This window comes from Oncorhynchus keta, chromosome 1, assembly GCF_023373465.1.
Source record: "Oncorhynchus keta strain PuntledgeMale-10-30-2019 chromosome 1, Oket_V2, whole genome shotgun sequence".
Taxonomy (NCBI): Eukaryota; Metazoa; Chordata; class Actinopteri; order Salmoniformes; family Salmonidae; genus Oncorhynchus; species Oncorhynchus keta.
The window spans coordinates 11488952-11508993 of record NC_068421.1 but is presented as its reverse complement, the minus strand read 5'-3'; the positions used below and the strand labels follow the sequence as shown (position 1 = coordinate 11508993).

At 44.8% G+C, this 20042-nt stretch overlaps 1 protein-coding gene across 6 annotated transcripts in view; it reads right to left on the bottom strand.

Annotated features, from left to right (window-relative positions):
• chordc1a (cysteine and histidine-rich domain (CHORD) containing 1a) overlaps positions 1-20042 on the bottom strand; it is a 41691-nt gene that overhangs the window by 17728 nt on the left and 3921 nt on the right. The window contains exons 12-14 of one of the 6 annotated variants that reach the window (XM_052503329.1): positions 13770-14030; positions 13275-13475; positions 11456-11820 (exon numbers count right to left, since the gene is read on the bottom strand). The exons of 1 other annotated variant lie outside the window; for it this stretch is intronic. The gene's annotated coding sequence lies outside the window, so the exon portion shown is untranslated. Of the gene's footprint in view, positions 1-11455; positions 11821-12147; positions 12243-13027; positions 13164-13274; positions 13476-13769; positions 14031-16542; positions 16804-20042 lie in introns of those variants that run through there. 4 more of the 6 variants (XM_052503392.1, XM_052503358.1, XM_052503482.1 and 1 more) reach the window with 4 other exon arrangements.

The following is a 20042-nucleotide window of genomic DNA, read 5'->3' as shown; positions in this document are numbered from 1 at the left end:
CTGCTTATTTGAAAGAAAATAAAGAATCTTTTAGAAATATTTTCAGTGGTGCTGACTTTTACTTTTCTATACTGACTGCTTAAGATTGATCAATGTGTGTGCGCATAACTTCTAAACTCAGCAAAAAAAGAAATATCCTCTCACTGTCAACTGCATTTATTTTGAACAACTTAACATGTGCAAATATTTGTATGAACATAAGATTCAACAACCTGAGACATGAACTGAACAAGTTCCAGGACTTCAGATACTGTACATAGGATACCCTGCTAATGGTGTGTGTTCTCATAAAGATGGATGTTTCTGTGATAAAGGGGGACTATAACATTCTCTCCTCCAGAATACACTTACAGGTACACACATGCATTTCTTCACACTTTATTTTTATTTATTTTTTATTTCACCTTTATTTAACCAGGTAGGCTAGTTGAGAACGAGTTCTCATTTGCAACTGCGACCTGGCCAAGATAAAGCATAGCAGTGTGAGCAGACAACAGTTACACATGGAGTAAACAACAAGTCAATAACACAATAGGAAGAGAAAAAAGTGGAGTCTATATACATTGTGTGCAAAAGGCATGAGGAGGTAGGCGAATAATTACAATTTTGCAGATTAACACTGGAGTGAAATGATGAGATGGTCATGTACAGGTAGAGATATTGGTGTGCAAAGAGCAGAAAAGTAAATAAATAAAAACAGTATGGGGATGAGGTAGGTGAAAATGGGTGGGCTGTTTACCAATAGACTATGTACAGCTGCAGCGATCGGTTAGCTGCTCAGATGGCAGATGTTTGAAGTTGGTGAGGGAGATAAAAGTCTCAACTTCAGCAATTTAAAAAAAATTTGCAATTCATTCCAGTCACAGGCAGCAGAGAACTGTAACGAAAGGCAGCCAAATGAGGTGTTGGCTTTAGGGATGATCAGTGAGATACACCTGCTGGAGCGCGTGCTATGGATGGGTGTTGCCATCGTGACCAGTGAACTAAGGCGGAGCTTTACCAAGCATGGACTTGAAGATGACCTGGAGCCAGTGGGTCTGGCGACGAATATGTAGCGAGGGCCAGCCGACTAGAGCGTACAGGTCGCAGTGGTGGGTGGTATAAGGTGCTTTAGTGACAAAACGGATGGCACAGTGATAAACTGCATCCAGTTTGCTGAGTAAGTGTTGGAAGCAATTTTGTAGATGACATCGTCGAGGATCGTAGGATAGTCAGTTTTACTAGGGTAGTTTGTGGCGTGAGTGAAGGAGGCTTTGTTGCGGAATAGAAAGCCGGCCAGCTGATTTTCGATTGGAGATGTTTGATATGAGTCTGGAAGGAGAGTTTACAGTCTGCCAGACACCTAGGTACTTATAGATGTCCACATATTCAAGGTTGGAACCATCAGAATGGTGATGCTGGTCAGGCGTGCGGGTGCAGGCAACGAACGGTTGAAAAGCATGCATTTGGTTTTACTAGCGTTTAAGAGCAGTTGGAGGCCACGGAAGGAGTGTTTTATGGCATTGAAGCTCGTTTGGAGCTTAGATAGCACAGTGTCCAATGACGGGCCGGAAGTATATAGAATGGTGTCGTCTGCGTAGAGGTGGATCAGGGAATCGCCCGCAGCAAGAGCAACATCATTGATATATACAGAAAAAGAGTGGGGCCGAGGATTGAACCCTGTGGCACCCCCATAGAGACTTCCCAGAGGACCGGACAGCATGCCCTCCGATTTGACACACTGAACTCTCTGCAAAGTAATTGGTGAACCAGGCAAGGCAGTCATTTGAAAAACCGAGGCTACTGAGTCTGCCGATAAGAATATGGTGATTGACCGAGTCGAAAGCCTTGCAAGGTCGATGAAGACGGCTGCACAGTACTGTCTTTTATCGATGGCGGTTATGATATCGTTTAGTACCTTGAGCGTGGCTGAGGTGCACCCGTGACCGGCTCGGAAACCAGATTGCACAGCGGAGAAGGTACGGTGGGATTCGAGATGATCAGTGACCTGTTTGTTGACTTGGCTTTCAAGACCTTAGATAGGCAGGGCAGGATGGATATAGGTCTGTAACAGTTTGGGTCCAGGTGTCTCCCTTGAAGAGGGGGATGACTGCGGCAGCTTTCCAGTCCTTGGGGATCTCAGACGATATGAAAGAGAGGTTGAACAGGCTGGTAATAGGGGTTGCGACAATGGCGGCGGATAGTTTCAGAAATAGAGGGTCCAGATTGTCAAGCCCAGCTGATTTGTACGGGTCCAGGTTTGCAGCTCTTTCAGAACATCTGCTACCTGGATTTGGGTAAAGGAGAACCTGGAGAGGCTTGGGCGAGTAGCTGCGGGGGCGGAGCTGTTGGCCGAGGTTGGAGTAGCCAGGCGGAAGGCATGGCCAGCCATTGAGAAATGCTTGTTGAAGTTTTCGATAATCATGGATTTATTGGTGGTGACCGTGTTACCTAGCCTCAGTGCAGTGGGCAGCTGGGAGGAGGTGCTCTTGTTCTCCATGGACTTCACAGTGTCCCAGAACTTTTTGGAGTTGGAGCTACAGGATGCAAACTTCTGCCTGAAGAAGCTGGCCTTAGCTTTCCTGACTGACTGCGTGTATTGGTTCCTGACTTCCCTGAACAGTTGCATATCCCGGGGACTGTTCGATGCTATTGCAGTCCGCCACAGGATGTTTTTGTGCTGGTCGAGGGCAGTCAGGTCTGGAGTGAACCATGGGCTATATCTGTTCTTAGTTCTGCATTTTTTGAACGGAGCATGCTTATCTAAAATGGTGAGGGAAGTTACTTTTAAAGAATGACCAGGCATCCGTCAACTGACGGGATGAGGTCAATGTCCTTCCAGGATACCCGGGCCAGGTCGATTAGAAAGACCTGCTCACAGAAGTGTTTTAGGAGCGTTTAACAGTGATGAGGGTGGTCGTTTGACTGCGGCTCCGTAGCGGATACAGGCAATGAGGCAGTGATCGCTGAGATCCTGGTTGAAGACAGCGGAGCTGTATTTGGAGGCCAGTTGGTCAGGATGACGTCTATGAGGGTGCCCTTGTTTACAGATTTAGGGTTGTACCTGGTGGGTTCCTTGATGATTTGTGTGAGATTGAGGGCATCTAGCTTAGATTGTAGGACTGCCGGGGTGTTAAGCATATCCCAGTTTAGGTCACCTAACAGAACAAACTCTGAAGCTAGATGGGGGGCAATCAATTCACAAATGGTGTCCAGGGCATAGCTGGGTGCTGAGGGGGGTCGGTAGCAGGCGGCAACAGTGAGAGACTTATTTCTGGAGAGAGGAATTTTCAAGATTAGTAGTTCGAACTGTTTGGGTATGGACCTGGAAATTATGACATTACTTTGCAGGCTATCTCTGCAGTAGACTGCAACTCCTCCCCCTTTGGCAGTTCTATCTTGACGGAAGATGTTATAGTTGGGTATGGAAATCTCAGAATTTTTGCTGGCCTTCCTGAGCCAGGATTCAGACACGGCAAGGACATCAGGGTTAGCAGAGTGTGCTAAAGCAGTGAGTAAAATACACTTAGGGAGGAGGCTTCTGATGTTGACATGCATGAAACCAAGGCTTTTTCGATCACAGAAGTCAACAAATGAGGGTGCCTGGGGACATGCAGGGCCTGGGTTTACCTCCACATCACCCGGAACAGAGGAGGAGTAGTATGAGGGTGCGGCTAAAGGCTATCAAAACTGGTCGCCTAGAGCGTTGGGGACAGAGAATGAAAGGAGCAGATTTCTGGGCATGGTAGAATATATTCAGGGCATAATGCGCAGACAGGGGTATGGTGGGGTGCGGGTACAGCGGAGGTAAGCCCAGGCACTGGGTGATGATGAGAGGTTGTATCTCTGGACATGCTGGTTGTAATGGGTGAGGTCACCGCATGTGTGGGAGGTGGGACAAAGGAGGTATCAGGGGTATGAAGAGTGGATCTAGGGGCTCCATTGTAAACTAAAACAATGATAACTAACCTGAACAACAGTATACAAGGCATATTGACATTTGAGAGAGACATACAGTTATCACAGGTGTTGAATTGGGAGAGCTAGCTAAAACAGTAGCTAAAACAGTAGGTGAGACAACAACAGCTAATCAGCTAGCACAACAACAGCAGGTAAAATGGCGTAGGCTAGACAGGGGGGGGGGTCGGATTAACTACACACAGAGCCTGAGTGCGGCTGGGGCCGACAGATAAAACATAAACAAGCAGAATGGAGCACCGTGATTAATGGACAGTCTAGCACGCATCTAGCACGCATCAAGTTGAGCTATGTAGCCAAGTGATCAGTGTCCAGGGGGGCAGCGGTGGATGGGGCAGGGAAGCTGGACTGGCGAGTGTTATCCAGGTTAAAAAAACAGTTAGCAGTGGCTAACAATGACTAAATAGCTTGTAGCTAGTTAGCTGGTTAGCTTCTGGAGGTTCTTGAGTGTGTTCTAAAACTTAAAACTAATGGCGATTCCGTATCACATTGGGTGAGGCAGGTTACCGGAAGGTATAAACAAATTAAAAATCGAAATGGGAAAGTAAATATGGGTCCAGTGAGTGTTTGGGACGCGGCGATTCAGACGGTGAGCAGGCCTGTGCTAACAAGCTAACAGTTAGTAGGCCAGGGCTAAACAAGGTAGCAGTTAGCGGACCGGGGCTAAACCAGCTCGCAGTCCGAATTAGCAAGGGACGTCGCGATGGGGTGAGTCTGTTTATTCCTCTTCATGCGGTGACATCGATAGACTGGTCGAGGGTCCGGATATTGTAGCCCAGGAGTATGCTTCGGTGGTAGCACAGGAGCTCTGGCTGGGCTAGCTTCAAGCTAAGTGTGTGGAAACGCTAGCCAGGAGTAATCATCCGGGGTTGCGGTTAGCTAGATAGCTAGTTGTGAAGAATCCAGCTGAAAATGTTCCGTTTGCGGTGGGAATCCAGTGGGAATCTGGGGATAAAAAAATAATAGGTTTGTTATGCTCTGGTTAGAGTCGCGTTGTTCGAACTGGCGAGAGCTTTCCGAGCTAAAGGTTAGCTGATGACCGGTAAACTGAAGACCGCTAGCAATGGTTTGCTGACTGATAGCTGGTAGCTAGCTGGTAGTTAGCTGGCTAGCTTCAGTTGAGGGGTTTCGGATCCAAAGTAGATATAAGTACTTTAGAAGAAAATAGCTACATTGGGTGAGGCGGGTTGCAGGAGAGTATTTAGAAGTTGAGGTTTAACAAAAGGTTTAACAAAATGTTTTAAAAGATATGCTAAGAAAAATATGTTTAAAAATTTTAAAAATATTTTAAAAACGATATATACAAGGGACACGACACGACGTTCGACTGCTACGCCATCTTGGATAGGGATGGGGACTTACTCTCTCTCTCTCATATATATATATATATATATATATATATATATATATATATATATATATATAAACTCAACACCAACATCTATCATCACTGTTTCATTTGAAATACCACAACACTTGATTCATAATGCTTGGGTGTTTGGGGGGGGTCGACCCGGTAACGGGGTGCACGAGAGTGTGAGGAGCGTTGAGAAACTGCTCAGCAAAGGTGTGTGTGTGGGGAGATCAGATTAACACACACATGCATTTAAACACACACACACACACACACACACCACTATGTACTGAGATGAGTCTTCATGACTATAGCTGCATCATAAAAACAGACAACAGTAGATACTAATTTGCATGCAAAACTCTAAGGGTGACTGTTCCCATATTGTAGCAGTCTGGAGGAGTTCCAGAATGTTCTATCAATCATGTTTCCTCATATTATGTTTGTCATTGAGACGTGGTGTATACTGTATTTCAGAGGTTCAATGCATTTGGCCCAGAATGTGTTTTCTCTGGCAGAAAAAACAAGTGAAGTACTTTCTGTCTGTTTGTGTATTTGGACCATTGTATTTGCCAGTTGTGACACAGACTTTGGACTGCTGGAAAATGTGTGTGTGTGTGCTGCAGGTATGTACACATTGAGGATAAACTGCACCCCCCCTCTCCACCCCTTGATGTATGACATCACCAAACAGGTCAATTTGAATCAACTGTCTATCAACTGTCCATTTCAGGATTACACTGTGTGACGCCTTGTTTTCCAGGGACTTTTCTAGACTTTTTCAATGGTATTCAATTGGGAAAACGTAACGCAATGGTTTTCAGCACTGAAACACAATAAAAGGCATCTGGCAGAAGTAAATTCATCCACAAACACAAATGTAATTTTATATATCACCATGTTTTCACGAATTTCATGATATAATCGTGAAGTCCATTTAAAAGATTAGAGGTAAAAGAGAAGATGTGGTTACTTTCACAGGGTACAGACCAATGTAGTGCCAGACTAACACCAATACACTTTGTCTAAATAGATTGAATGGAGCTGTGGTCACACTGGACATCACAATGGGTATTGCTGCCACCTACAGGCTCAGAGTGGTCATAGAAAGTCTCAAACGACAATACACGACCTCACACCTGCAGATGCATGCCAAGTACAGAAAACATTAGTTTGTTCCGCTCTCCATCTCTCTGTGTCCAGTCCAGAGGAGGGAGAGGAGGACGTGTCTCTGTAGGAGAGTTGGCACAAGCAGAACAAGTGGACAGATGACTGCGATACATCCAAGTCAGACCCATCACCAACCACCATATACTTATGATCACTCTGATCACATATGCACTTTTATTGACTGAATGATTGATTTTATTTACGTTTAAGTTATTTAGCAGACACTTTTGTCCAGAGTGACTTATGTCTCCCTCTGTAGGACCAGATAACTGGGTTCAGGCTGGGACTTTGAGGTGTATTTAATCCCGAATCGGCATCACAACAGGCAGGGCCAGACACACCAAGAACAGGGTGGGAGAGACATTGTTCTGGGGGCGGACGGGGAACCTGGAGACAGGAGAACATTGCTGATGTCCTGTTGATAGAACACAACAGTCCACCACCAGTATAGGGGGCCATTATTGGGCATTTGATGTAGAAATAAACATTCATGTTTTTCAAACCTCTGTGTGTGTAATTCTACTTTGTAGAAGACAGCGCGGTACAGCAGCTACCCAGTGTATCACAGTGTGTATGAGACCTTTGAGTTGGTGGAGGTTCTACGACCCTTCCTTCCAGAAGCTCAGAGCTGTAGCTGGATGCCTCACCTTCCTATTGGCTGATTCCCAGCTCCTCAGCCTGGATGCTAGTCAATACGCTGGGTCGCTGACAAAGTGCTCCCACAACATCGCTCTGCTGGGACAGAAACACTGTGAAACATACAGGGTCTCATTTGGTAAGAGAAAACAACACACACAGACATTTACATACAGACACTCATTCTGAATGCCTCATCAGTTACAGTACTCTCATTCTACAGGTGAGACCCAGGTAGAGTCCACTCTCATTCTACAGGTGAGACCCAGGTAGAGTACACTCTCATTCTACAGGTGAGACCCAGGTAGAGTACACTCTCATTCTACAGGTGAGACCCAGGTACAGTACTCTTATTCTACAGGTGAGACCCAGGTATAGTACACTCTCATTCTACAGGTGAGACCCAGGTACAGTACTCTCATTCTACAAGTGAGACCCAGGTACAATACTCTCATTCTACAGGTGAGACCCAGGTACAGTATTCATTCTACAGGTGATACCCAGGTACAGTACTCATTCTACAGGTGAGACCCAGGTACAGTACTCTCATTCTACAGGTGAGAACCAGGTACAGTACTCTCATTCTACAGGTGAGACCCAGGTACAGTACTCTCATTCTACAGGTGAGACCCACATTCAGTGCTGTATAATACGTTTGATGTTATTGCCTCATATCTTCTCTTCCCTCTTTTCAGGCATGTGATCTTTACTCCCAGCAGTCATAACAAATACGCTGGTGAGTCCTTCCCTGGTATCTATGATGCGCTGTTCGACGTCGAGCAGTCAATCCTCAACAGGCGTGGGAGGAAGTGAGGCGGTAGATCAGCGTCGCTGCCGCCATGGCGCTCACACCCCCTGTCTAACACAATCACACCCCTGTCTAACACAATCACACCCCTGTCTAACACAATCACACTCCCTGCCTAACACAATCACACCCCTGCCTAACACAATCACACCCCCTGTCTAACACAATCACACCCCCTGCCTAACACAATCACACCCCCTGTCTAACACAATCACACCCCTGTCTAACACAATCACACCCCTGTCTAACACAATCACACCCCCTGTCTAACACAATCACACCCCTGTCTAAACACAATCAAACCCCCTGTCTAACACAATCACACCCCCTGTCTAACACAATCACACCCCTGCCTAACACAATCACACCCCTGCCTAACACAATCACACCCCCCTGCCTAACACAATCACACCCCTGTCTAACACAATCACATCCCCTGTCTAACACAATCACACCCCCTGCCTAACACAATCACACCCTCTGCCTAACACAATCACACCCCTGTCTAACACAATCACACCCCTTGCCTAACACAATCACACCCCCTGCCTAACACAATCACACCCCCTGCCTAACACAATCACACCCCCTGCCTAACACAATCACACCCCCTGTCTAACACAATCACACCCCTGCCTAACACAATCACACCCCTGCCTAACACAATCACACCCCCTGCCTAACACAATCACACCTCCTGCCTAACACAATCACATCCCCTGAGAAAGTCACACCCCCTGCCTAACACAATCACACCCCCTGCCTAACACAATCACACCCCTGCCTAACACAATCACACCCCCTGCCTAACACAATCACACCCCTGCCTAACACAATCACACCTCCTGCCTAACACAATCACACCCCTGCCTAACACAATCACACCCCTGCCTAACACAATCACACCCCTGTCTAACACAATCACATCCCTGTCTAACACAATCACACCCCCTGCCTAACACAATCACACCCTCTGCCTAACACAATCACACCCCTGTCTAACACAATCACACCCTTGCCTAACACAATCACACCCCTGCCTAACACAATCACACCCCCTGCCTAACACAATCACACCCCTGCCTAACACAATCACACCCCTGTCTAACACAATCACACCCCCCTGCCTAACACAATCACACCCCCTGCCTAACACAATCACACCTCCTGCCTAACACAATCACATCCCCTGAGAAAGTCACACCCCTGCCTAACACAATCACACCCCTGCCTAACACAATCACACCCCCTGCCTAACACAATCACACCCCTGCCTAACACAATCACACCCCCTGCCTAACACAATCACACACTCCTGCCTAACACAATCACACCCCCTGCCTAACACAATCACACCCCCTGCCTAACACAATCACACCCCTGAGAAAGTCACACCCCCCTGCCTAACACAATCACACCACCGGAGAAAGTCACACCCCCTGCCTAACACAATCACACCCCTGAGAAAGTCACACCCCCTGCCTAACACAATCACACCCCTGAGAAGTCACACCACCCCTGCCTAACACAATCACACCACCCCTGCCTAACACAATCACACCCCCTGAGAAAGTCACACCCCCTGCCTAACACAATCACACCCCCTGAGAAAGTCACACCACCCTGCCTAACACAATCACACCACCCCCTGCTGAACACAATCACACCACCTGAGAAAGTCACACCCCCTGCCTAACACTCTGTAGTATCTGAGCCAGTCTGAAGCCACATCCTCTCCCACCCTGCCTTACACTCTGTAGTATCTGAGCCAGTCTGAAGCCACATCCTCTCCCACCCTGCCTTACACTCTGTAGTATCTGAGCCAGTCTGAAGCCACATCCTCTCCCACCCTGCCTTACACTCTGTAGTATCTGAGCCAGTCTGAAGCCACATCCTCTCCCACCCTGCCTAACACTCTGTAGTATCTGAGCCAGTCTGAAGCCACATCCTCTCCCACCCTGCCTTACACTCTGTAGTATCTGAGCCAGTCTGAAACAACATCCTCTCCCCACCCTGCCCTTACACTCTGTAGTATCTGAGCCAGTCTGAAGCCACATCCTCTCCCACCCTGCCTTACACTCTGTAGTATCTGAGCCAGTCTGAAGCCACATCCTCTCCCACCCTGCCTTACACTCTGTAGTATCTGAGCCAGTCTGAAGCCACATCCTCTCCCACCCTGCCTTACACTCTGTAGTATCTGAGCCAGTCTGAAGCCACATCCTCTCCCACCCTGCCTTACACTCTGTAGTATCTGAGCCAGTCTGAAGCCACATCCTCTCCCACCCTGCCTTACACTCTGTAGTATCTGAGCCAGTCTGAAGCCACATCCTCTCCCACCCTGCCTTACACTCTGTAGTATCTGAGCCAGTCTGAAGCCACATCCTCTCCCACCCTGCCTTACACTCTGTAGTATCTGAGCCAGTCTGAAGCCACATCCTCTCCCACCCTGCCTTACACTCTGTAGTATCTGAGCCAGTCTGAAGCCACATCCTCTCCCACCCTGCCTTACACTCTGTAGTATCTGAGCCAGTCTGAAGCCACATCCTCTCCCACCCTGCCTTACACTCTGTAGTATCTGAGCCAGTCTGAAGCCACATCCTCTCCCACCCTGCCTTACACTCTGTAGTATCTGAGCCAGTCTGAAGCCACATCCTCTCCCACCCTGCCTTACACTCTGTAGTATCTGAGCCAGTCTGAAGCCACATCCTCTCCCACCCTGCCTTACACTCTGTAGTATCTGAGCCAGTCTGAAGCCACATCCTCTCCCACCCTGCCTTACACTCTGTAGTATCTGAGCCAGTCTGAAGCCACATCCTCTTACACCGCTGAACGTACCATGTGCTTTTAGTAAAACGTCTTTAAATAAAGTCATGGTTTGTGAGCGTTAACTCTCTGGTATGAAGATAGCCCAATGTCGGTTGATTCAGTCTGTGGGAGAGCACATAGCTTTATTTCCCTTGTATGAAAACAAACTACAGCAAGTAAAGAGGGAAACTAAATCACACATCTCAGAAGTGAGCAAAAACAATTAAAACCCAAAACAAGGACTGTTAAAGTAAGAGAACTTCATAAAGATAGGTTACATTTTCTGGAAGGCAACTAATATCAATAAATGGCACAAATATCCTCAAATGAAATTGACAAAGAACAGAAGGACTGTGTGTGGCATAAATGAAAAGGTATCAAACACATATGGAAACCACATTCAATTCCTTCCAGCCATTCCAATGAGCCCGTCCTCCTCTGGTGTGTGTGTGTGTGTTTGAGAACAGTTTACATTCTGACTGGCTGTCCCCAATTGCTCCTTAGATACAGATCCTGATGAGGGATGCTAGGGTGATAGCTGCCTGCATCTCTTTTCAAGTGAGGAGGTAGTAGGAAGGTTTACTGTGTTTCAGTAGGAAGACCTGATGGGTTACTGTGTTTCAGTAGGAAGACCTGATGGTTACTGTGTTTCAGTAGGAAGACCTGATGGTTTACTGTGTTTCAGTAGGAAGACCTGATGGTTTACTGTGTTTCAGTAGGAAGACCTGATGGTTTACTGTGTTTCAGTAGGAAGAACTGATGGTTTACTGTGTTTCAGTAGGTTTACTGTGTTTCAGTAGGAAGACCTGATGGTTTACTGTGTTTCAGTAGGTTTACTGTGTTTCAGTAGGAAGACCTGATGGTTTACTGTGTTTCAGTAGGAAGACCTGATGGTTTACTGTGTTTCAGTAGGAAGACCTGATGGTTTACTGTGTTTCAGTAGGTTTACTATGTTTCAGTAGGAAGAACTGATGGTTTACTGTGTTTCAGTAGGAAGACCTGATGGTTTACTGTGTTTCAGTAGGAAGACCTGATGGTTACTGTGTTTCAGTAGGAAGACCTGATGGTTACTGTGTTTCAGTAGGAAGACCTGATGGTTACTGTGTTTCAGTAGGAAGACCTGATGATTTACTGTGTTTCAGTAGGAAGACCTGATGGTTTACTGTGTTTCAGTAGGAAGACCTGATGGTTACTGTGTTTCAGTAGGAAGACCTGATGGTTACTGTGTTTCAGTAGGTTTACTGTGTTTCAGTAGGAAGACCTGATGGTTTACTGTGTTTCAGTAGGAAGAACTGATGGTTTACTGTGTTTCAGTAGGTTTACTGTGTTTCAGTAGGAAGACCTGATGGTTTACTGTGTTTCAGTAGGAAGACCTGATGGTTACTGTGTTTCAGTAGGAAGACCTGATGGTTACTGTGTTTCAGTAGGTTTACTGTGTTTCAGTAGGAAGACCTGATGGTTACTGTGTTTCAGTAGGAAGAACTGATGGTTACTGTGTTTCAGTAGGAAGACCTGATGGTTTACTGTGTTTCAGTAGGAAGAACTGGTGGTTACTGTGTTTCAGTAGGAAGAACTGGTGGTTTACTGTGTTTCAGTAGGTTTACTGTGTTTCAGTAGGAAGACCTGATGGTTTACTGTGTTTCAGTAGGAAGACCTGATGGTTTACTGTGTTTCAGTAGGTTTACTGTGTTTCAGTAGGAAGACCTGATGGTTTACTGTGTTTCAGTAGGTTTACTGTGTTTCAGTAGGAAGACCTGATGGTTTACTGTGTTTCAGTAGGAAGAACTGATGGTTACTGTGTTTCAGTAGGAAGAACTGGTGGTTTACTGTGTTTCAGTAGGTTTACTGTGTTTCAGTAGGAAGACCTGATGGTTTACTGTGTTTCAGTAGGTTTACTGTGTTTCAGTAGGAAGACCTGATGGTTACTGTGTTTCAGTAGGAAGAACTGATGGTTACTGTGTTTCAGTAGGTTTACTGTGTTTCAGTAGGAAGACCTGATGGTTACTGTGTTTCAGTAGGAAGAGCTGATGGTTACTGTGTTTCAGTAGGAAGACCTGATGGTTACTGTGTTTCAGTAGGAAGACCTGATGGTTACTGTGTTTCAGTAGGAAGACCTGATGGTTACTGTGTTTCAGTAGGAAGACCTGATGGTTACTGTGTTTCAGTAGGAAGACCTGATGGTTACTGTGTTTCAGTAGGAAGACCTGATGGTTACTGTGTTTCAGTAGGAAGACCTGTGGATGGTTACTGTGTTTCAGTAGGAAGACCTGATGGTTACTGTGTTTCAGTAGGACTGTGTTTCAGTAGGAAGACCTGATGGTTACTGTGTTTCAGTAGGAAGACCTGATGGTTACTGTGTTTCAGTAGGAAGACCTGATGGTTACTGTGTTTCAGTAGGAAGACCTGATGGTTACTGTGTTTCAGTAGGAAGACCTGATGGTTACTGTGTTTCACCTGATGGTTACTGTGTTTCAGTAGGAAGACCTGATGGTTACTGTGTTTCAGTAGGAAGACCTGATGGTTACTGTGTTTCAGTAGGAAGACCTGATGGTTTACTGTGTTTCAGTAGGAAGACCTGATGGTTTACTGTGTTTCAGTAGGAAGACCTGATGGTTACTGTGTTTCAGTAGGAAGACCTGATGGTTACTGTGTTTCAGTAGGTTTACTGTGTTTCAGTAGGAAGACCTGATGGTTACTGTGTTTCAGTAGGAAGAACTGATGGTTACTGTGTTTCAGTAGGAAGACCTGATGGTTTACTGTGTTTCAGTAGGTTTACTGTGTTTCAGTAGGAAGACCTGATGGTTTACTGTGTTTCAGTAGGAAGACCTGATGGTTACTGTGTTTCAGTAGGAAGACCTGATGGTTTACTGTGTTTCAGTAGGAAGACCTGATGGTTTACTGTGTTTCAGTAGGAAGACCTGATGGTTTACTGTGTTTCAGTAGGAAGACCTGATGGTTACTGTGTTTCAGTAGGAAGACCTGATGGTTACTGTGTTTCAGTAGGAAGACCTGATGGTTACTGTGTTTCAGTAGGAAGACCTGATGGTTACTGTGTTTCAGTAGGTTTACTGTGTTTCAGTAGGAAGACCTGATGGTTACTGTGTTTCAGTAGGAAGACCTGATGGTTACTGTGTTTCAGTAGGAAGACCTGATGGTTACTGTGTTTCAGTAGGAAGACCTGATGGTTTACTGTGTTTCAGTAGGAAGACCTGATGGTTTACTGTGTTTCAGTAGGAAGACCTGATGGTTACTGTGTTTCAGTAGGAAGACCTGATGGTTACTGTGTTTCAGTAGGAAGACCTGATGGTTACTGTGTTTCAGTAGGAAGACCTGATGGTTACTGTGTTTCAGTAGGTTTACTGTGTTTCAGTAGGAAGACCTGATGGTTTACTGTGTTTCAGTAGGAAGAACTGATGGTTTACTGTGTTTCAGTAGGTTTACTGTGTTTCAGTAGGAAGACCTGATGGTTTACTGTGTTTCAGTAGGAAGACCTGATGGTTTACTGTGTTTCAGTAGGAAGACCCTGATGGTTACTGTGTTTCAGTAGGAAGACCTGATGGTTACTGTGTTTCAGTAGGAAGACCTGATGATTTACTGTGTTTCAGTAGGAAGACCCTGATGGTTTACTGTGTTTCAGTAGGAAGACCTGATGGTTACTGTGTTTCAGTAGGAAGACCTGATGGTTACTGTGTTCAGTGGGTTGCACTGTGTTTCAGTAGGAAGACCTGATGGTTTACTGTGTTTCAGTAGGAAGAACTGATGGTTTACTGTGTTTCAGTAGGAAGACCTGATGGTTACTGTGTTTCAGTAGGAAGACCTGATGATTTACTGTGTTTCAGTAGGAAGACCTGATGGTTTACTGTGTTTCAGTAGGAAGACCTGATGGTTACTGTGTTTCCGTAGGAAGACCTGATGGTTACTGTGTTTCAGTAGGTTGGTTACTGTGTTTCAGTAGGTTTACTGTGTTTCAGTAGGAAGAACTGATGGTTACTGTGTTTCAGTAGGAAGAACTGATGGTTACTGTGTTTCAGTAGGAAGACCTGATGGTTTACTGTGTTTCAGTAGGAAGAACTGGTGGTTTACTGTGTTTCAGTAGGAAGAACTGGTGGTTTACTGTGTTTCAGTAGGAAGACCTGATGGTTTACTGTGTTTCAGTAGGAAGACCTGATGGTTTGTGTTTCAGTAGGTTTACTGTGTTTCAGTAGGTTTACTGTGTTTCAGTAGGAAGAACTGATGGTTTACTGTGTTTCAGTAGGAAGACCTGATGGTTTACTGTGTTTCAGTAGGAAGAACTGATGGTTACTGTGTTTCCAGTAGGAAGAACTGGTGGTTTACTGTGTTTCAGTAGGTTTACTGTGTTTCAGTAGGAAGACCTGATGGTTTTACTGTGTTTCAGTAGGAAGACCTGATGGTTTACTGTGTTTCAGTAGGAAGACCTGATGGTTTACTGTGTTTCAGTAGGTTTTACTGTGTTTCAGTAGGAAGACTCTACATGGTTTACTGTGTTTCAGTAGGAAGACCTGATGGTTTACTGTGTTTCGGTAGGAAGACCTGATGGTTTTACTGTGTTTCAGTAGGAAGAACTGATGGTTTACTGTGTTTCAGTAGGAAGAACTGGTGGTTTACTGTGTTTCCAGTGGTTTACTGTGTTTCAGTAGGAAGACCTGATGGTTTACTGTGTTTCAGTAGGAAGACCTGATGGTTTACTGTGTTTCAGTAGGAATAACTGATTACTGTGTTTCAGCAGGAAGACCTGATGGTTACTGTGTTTCAGTAGGAAGACCTGATGGCTTACTGTGTTTCCAGTAGGAAGACCTGATGGTTACTGTGTTTCAGTAGGAAGAACTTTACTGTGTTTCAGTAGGAACCTGATAGTTTACATGTTTCAGTAGGAAGAACTGATGGTTTTACTGTGTTTCAGTAGGTTTACTGTGTTTCAGTAGGAAGACCCGATGGTTTACTGTGTTTCAGTAGGTTTACTGTGTTTCAGTAGGAAGACCTGATGGTTTACTGTGTTTCAGTAGAGGAAGACCTGATGGTTTACTGTGTTTCAGTAGGTTTACTATGTTTCAGTAGGAAGAACTGATGGTTTACTGTGTTTCAGTGAGGAAGACCTGATGGTTTACTGTGTTTCCAGTAGAAGACCTGATGGTTACTGTGTTTCGGTAGGAAGACCTGATGGTTACTTGTGTTCCAGTAGGAGACCTGATGATTTACTGTGTTTCAGTGGAAGACCTGATGGTTACTGTGTTTCAGTAGGAAGACCTGATGGTTACTGTGTTTCAGTAGGAAGACCTGATGGTTACTGTGTTTCAGTAGGTTTACTGTGTTTCAGTAGGAAGACCTGATGGTTTACTGTGTTTCAGTAGGAAGACCTGATGGTTTACTGTGTTTCAGTAGGAAGACCTGATGGTTTACTGTGTTTCAGTAGGTTTACTGTGTTTCAGTAGGAAGAACTGGTGGTTTACTGTGTTTCAGTAGGTTTACTGTGTTTCAGTAGGAAGACCTGATGGTTTACTGTGTTTCAGTAGGAAGACCTGATGGTTTACTGTGTTTCAGTAGGAAGACCTGATGGTTTACTGTGTTTCAGTAGGAAGACCTGATGGTTACTGTGTTTCAGTAGGAAGACCTGATGGTTTACTGTGTTTCAGTAGGAAGACCTGATGGTTTACTGTGTTTCAGTAGGAAGACCTGATGGTTTACTGTGTTTCAGTAGGAAGACCTGATGGTTACTGTGTTTCAGTAGGAAGACCTGATGGTTACTGTGTTTCAGTAGGAAGACCTGATGGTTACTGTGTTTCAGTAGGAAGACCTGATGGTTACTGTGTTTCAGTAGGTTTACTGTGTTTCAGTAGGAAGACCTGATGGTTACTGTGTTTCAGTAGGAAGACCTGATGGTTACTGTGTTTCAGTAGGAAGACCTGATGGTTACTGTGTTTCAGTAGGAAGACCTGATGGTTTACTGTGTTTCAGTAGGAAGACCTGATGGTTTACTGTGTTTCAGTAGGAAGACCTGATGGTTACTGTGTTTCAGTAGGAAGACCTGATGGTTACTGTGTTTCAGTAGGAAGACCTGATGGTTACTGTGTTTCAGTAGGTTTACTGTGTTTCAGTAGGAAGACCTGATGGTTACTGTGTTTCAGTAGGAAGAACTGATGGTTACTGTGTTTCAGTAGGAAGACCTGATGGTTTACTGTGTTTCAGTAGGAAGAACTGGTGGTTACTGTGTTTCAGTAGGAAGAACTGGTGGTTTACTGTGTTTCAGTAGGTTTACTGTGTTTCAGTAGGAAGACCTGATGGTTTACTGTGTTTCAGTAGGAAGACCTGATGGTTTACTGTGTTTCAGTAGGTTTACTGTGTTTCAGTAGGAAGACCTGATGGTTTACTGTGTTTCAGTAGGTTTACTGTGTTTCAGTAGGAAGACCTGATGGTTTACTGTGTTTCAGTAGGAAGAACTGATGGTTACTGTGTTTCAGTAGGAAGACCTGATGGTTACTGTGTTTCAGTAGGTTTACTGTGTTTCAGTAGGAAGACCTGATGGTTTACTGTGTTTCAGTAGGAAGAACTGATGGTTTACTGTGTTTCAGTAGGTTTACTGTGTTTCAGTAGGAAGACCTGATGGTTTACTGTGTTTCAGTAGGTTTACTGTGTTTCAGTAGGAAGACCTGATGGTTTACTGTGTTTCAGTAGGAAGACCTGATGGTTTACTGTGTTTCAGTAGGTTTACTATGTTTCAGTAGGAAGACCTGATGGTTTACTGTGTTTCAGTAGGAAGACCTGATGGTTTACTGTGTTTCAGTAGGAAGACCTGATGGTTACTGTGTTTCAGTAGGAAGACCTGATGGTTACTGTGTTTCAGTAGGAAGACCTGATGATTTACTGTGTTTCAGTAGGAAGACCTGATGGTTTACTGTGTTTCAGTAGGAAGACCTGATGGTTACTGTGTTTCAGTAGGAAGACCTGATGGTTACTGTGTTTCAGTAGGTTTACTGTGTTTCAGTAGGAAGACCTGATGGTTTACTGTGTTTCAGTAGGAAGAACTGATGGTTTACTGTGTTTCAGTAGGTTTACTGTGTTTCAGTAGGAAGACCTGATGGTTTACTGTGTTTCAGTAGGAAGACCTGATGGTTTACTGTGTTTCAGTAGGTTTACTGTGTTTCAGTAGGAAGAACTGGTGGTTTACTGTGTTTCAGTAGGTTTACTGTGTTTCAGTAGGAAGACCTGATGGTTTACTGTGTTTCAGTAGGAAGACCTGATGGTTTACTGTGTTTCAGTAGGAAGACCTGATGGTTACTGTGTTTCAGTAGGAAGACCTGATGGTTTACTGTGTTTCAGTAGGAAGACCTGATGGTTTACTGTGTTTCAGTAGGAAGACCTGATGGTTACTGTGTTTCAGTAGGAAGACCTGATGGTTACTGTGTTTCAGTAGGAAGACCTGATGGTTACTGTGTTTCAGTAGGAAGACCTGATGGTTACTGTGTTTCAGTAGGCTTTACTGTGTTTCAGTAGGAAGACCTGATGGTTACTGTGTTTCAGTAGGAAGACCTGATGGTTACTGTGTTTCAGTAGGAAGACCTGATGGTTACTGTGTTTCAGTAGGAAGACCTGATGGTTTACTGTGTTTCAGTAGGAAGACCTGATGGTTTACTGTGTTTCAGTAGGAAGACCTGATGGTTACTGTGTTTCAGTAGGAAGACCTGATGGTTACTGTGTTTCAGTAGGAAGACCTGATGGTTACTGTGTTTCAGTAGGAAGACCTGATGGTTACTGTGTTTCAGTAGGTTTACTGTGTTTCAGTAGGAAGACCTGATGGTTACTGTGTTTCAGTAGGAAGAACTGATGGTTTACTGTGTTTCAGTAGGTTTACTGTGTTTCAGTAAGAAGACCTGATGGTTTACTGTGTTTCAGTAGGTTTACTGTGTTTCAGTAGGAAGACCTGATGGTTTACTGTGTTTCAGTAGGTTTACTGTGTTTCAGTAGGAAGAACTGGTGGTTTACTGTGTTTCAGTAGGTTTACTGTGTTTCAGTAGGAAGACCTGATGGTTTACTGTGTTTCAGTAGGAAGACCTGATGGTTTACTGTGTTTCAGTAGGAAGACCTGATGGTTACTGTGTTTCAGTAGGAAGACCTGATGGTTTACTGTGTTTCAGTAGGAAGACCTGATGGTTTACTGTGTTTCAGTAGGAAGACCTGATGGTTACTGTGTTTCAGTAGGAAGACCTGATGGTTACTGTGTTTCAGTAGGAAGACCTGATGGTTACTGTGTTTCAGTAGGAAGACCTGATGGTTACTGTGTTTCAGTAGGTTTACTGTGTTTCAGTAGGAAGACCTGATGGTTACTGTGTTTCAGTAGGAAGACCTGATGGTTACTGTGTTTCAGTAGGAAGACCTGATGGTTACTGTGTTTCAGTAGGAAGACCTGATGGTTTACTGTGTTTCAGTAGGAAGACCTGATGGTTTACTGTGTTTCAGTAGGAAGACCTGATGGTTACTGTGTTTCAGTAGGAAGACCTGATGGTTACTGTGTTTCAGTAGGTTTACTGTGTTTCAGTAGGAAGACCTGATGGTTACTGTGTTTCAGTAGGAAGAACTGATGGTTACTGTGTTTCAGTAGGAAGACCTGATGGTTTACTGTGTTTCAGTAGGCTTTACTGTGTTTCAGTAGGAAGACCTGATGGCTTACTGTGTTTCAGTAGGAAGACCTGATGGTTACTGTGTTTCAGTAGGAAGACCTGATGGTTTACTGTGTTTCAGTAGGAAGACCTGATGGTTTACTGTGTTTCAGTAGGAAGACCTGATGGTTTACTGTGTTTCAGTAGGAAGACCTGATGGTTACTGTGTTTCAGTAGGAAGACCTGATGGTTACTGTGTTTCAGTAGGAAGACCTGATGGTTTACTGTGTTTCAGTAGGAAGACCTGATGGTTACTGTGTTTCAGTAGGTTTACTGTGTTTCAGTAGGAAGACCTGATGGTTACTGTGTTTCAGTAGGAAGACCTGATGGTTACTGTGTTTCAGTAGGAAGACCTGATGGTTACTGTGTTTCCAGCAGGAAGACCTGATGGTTTACTGTGTTTCAGTAGGAAGAACTGATGGTTTACTGTGTTTCAGTAGGAAGACCTGATGGTTACTGTGTTTCAGTAGGAAGACCTGATGGTTACTGTGTTTCAGTAGGAAGACCTGATGGTTACTGTGTTTCAGTAGGAAGACCTGATGGTTACTGTGTTTCAGTAGGTTTACTGTGTTTCAGTAGGAAGACCTGATGGTTTACTGTGTTTCAGTAGGAAGAACTGATGGTTTACTGTGTTTCAGTA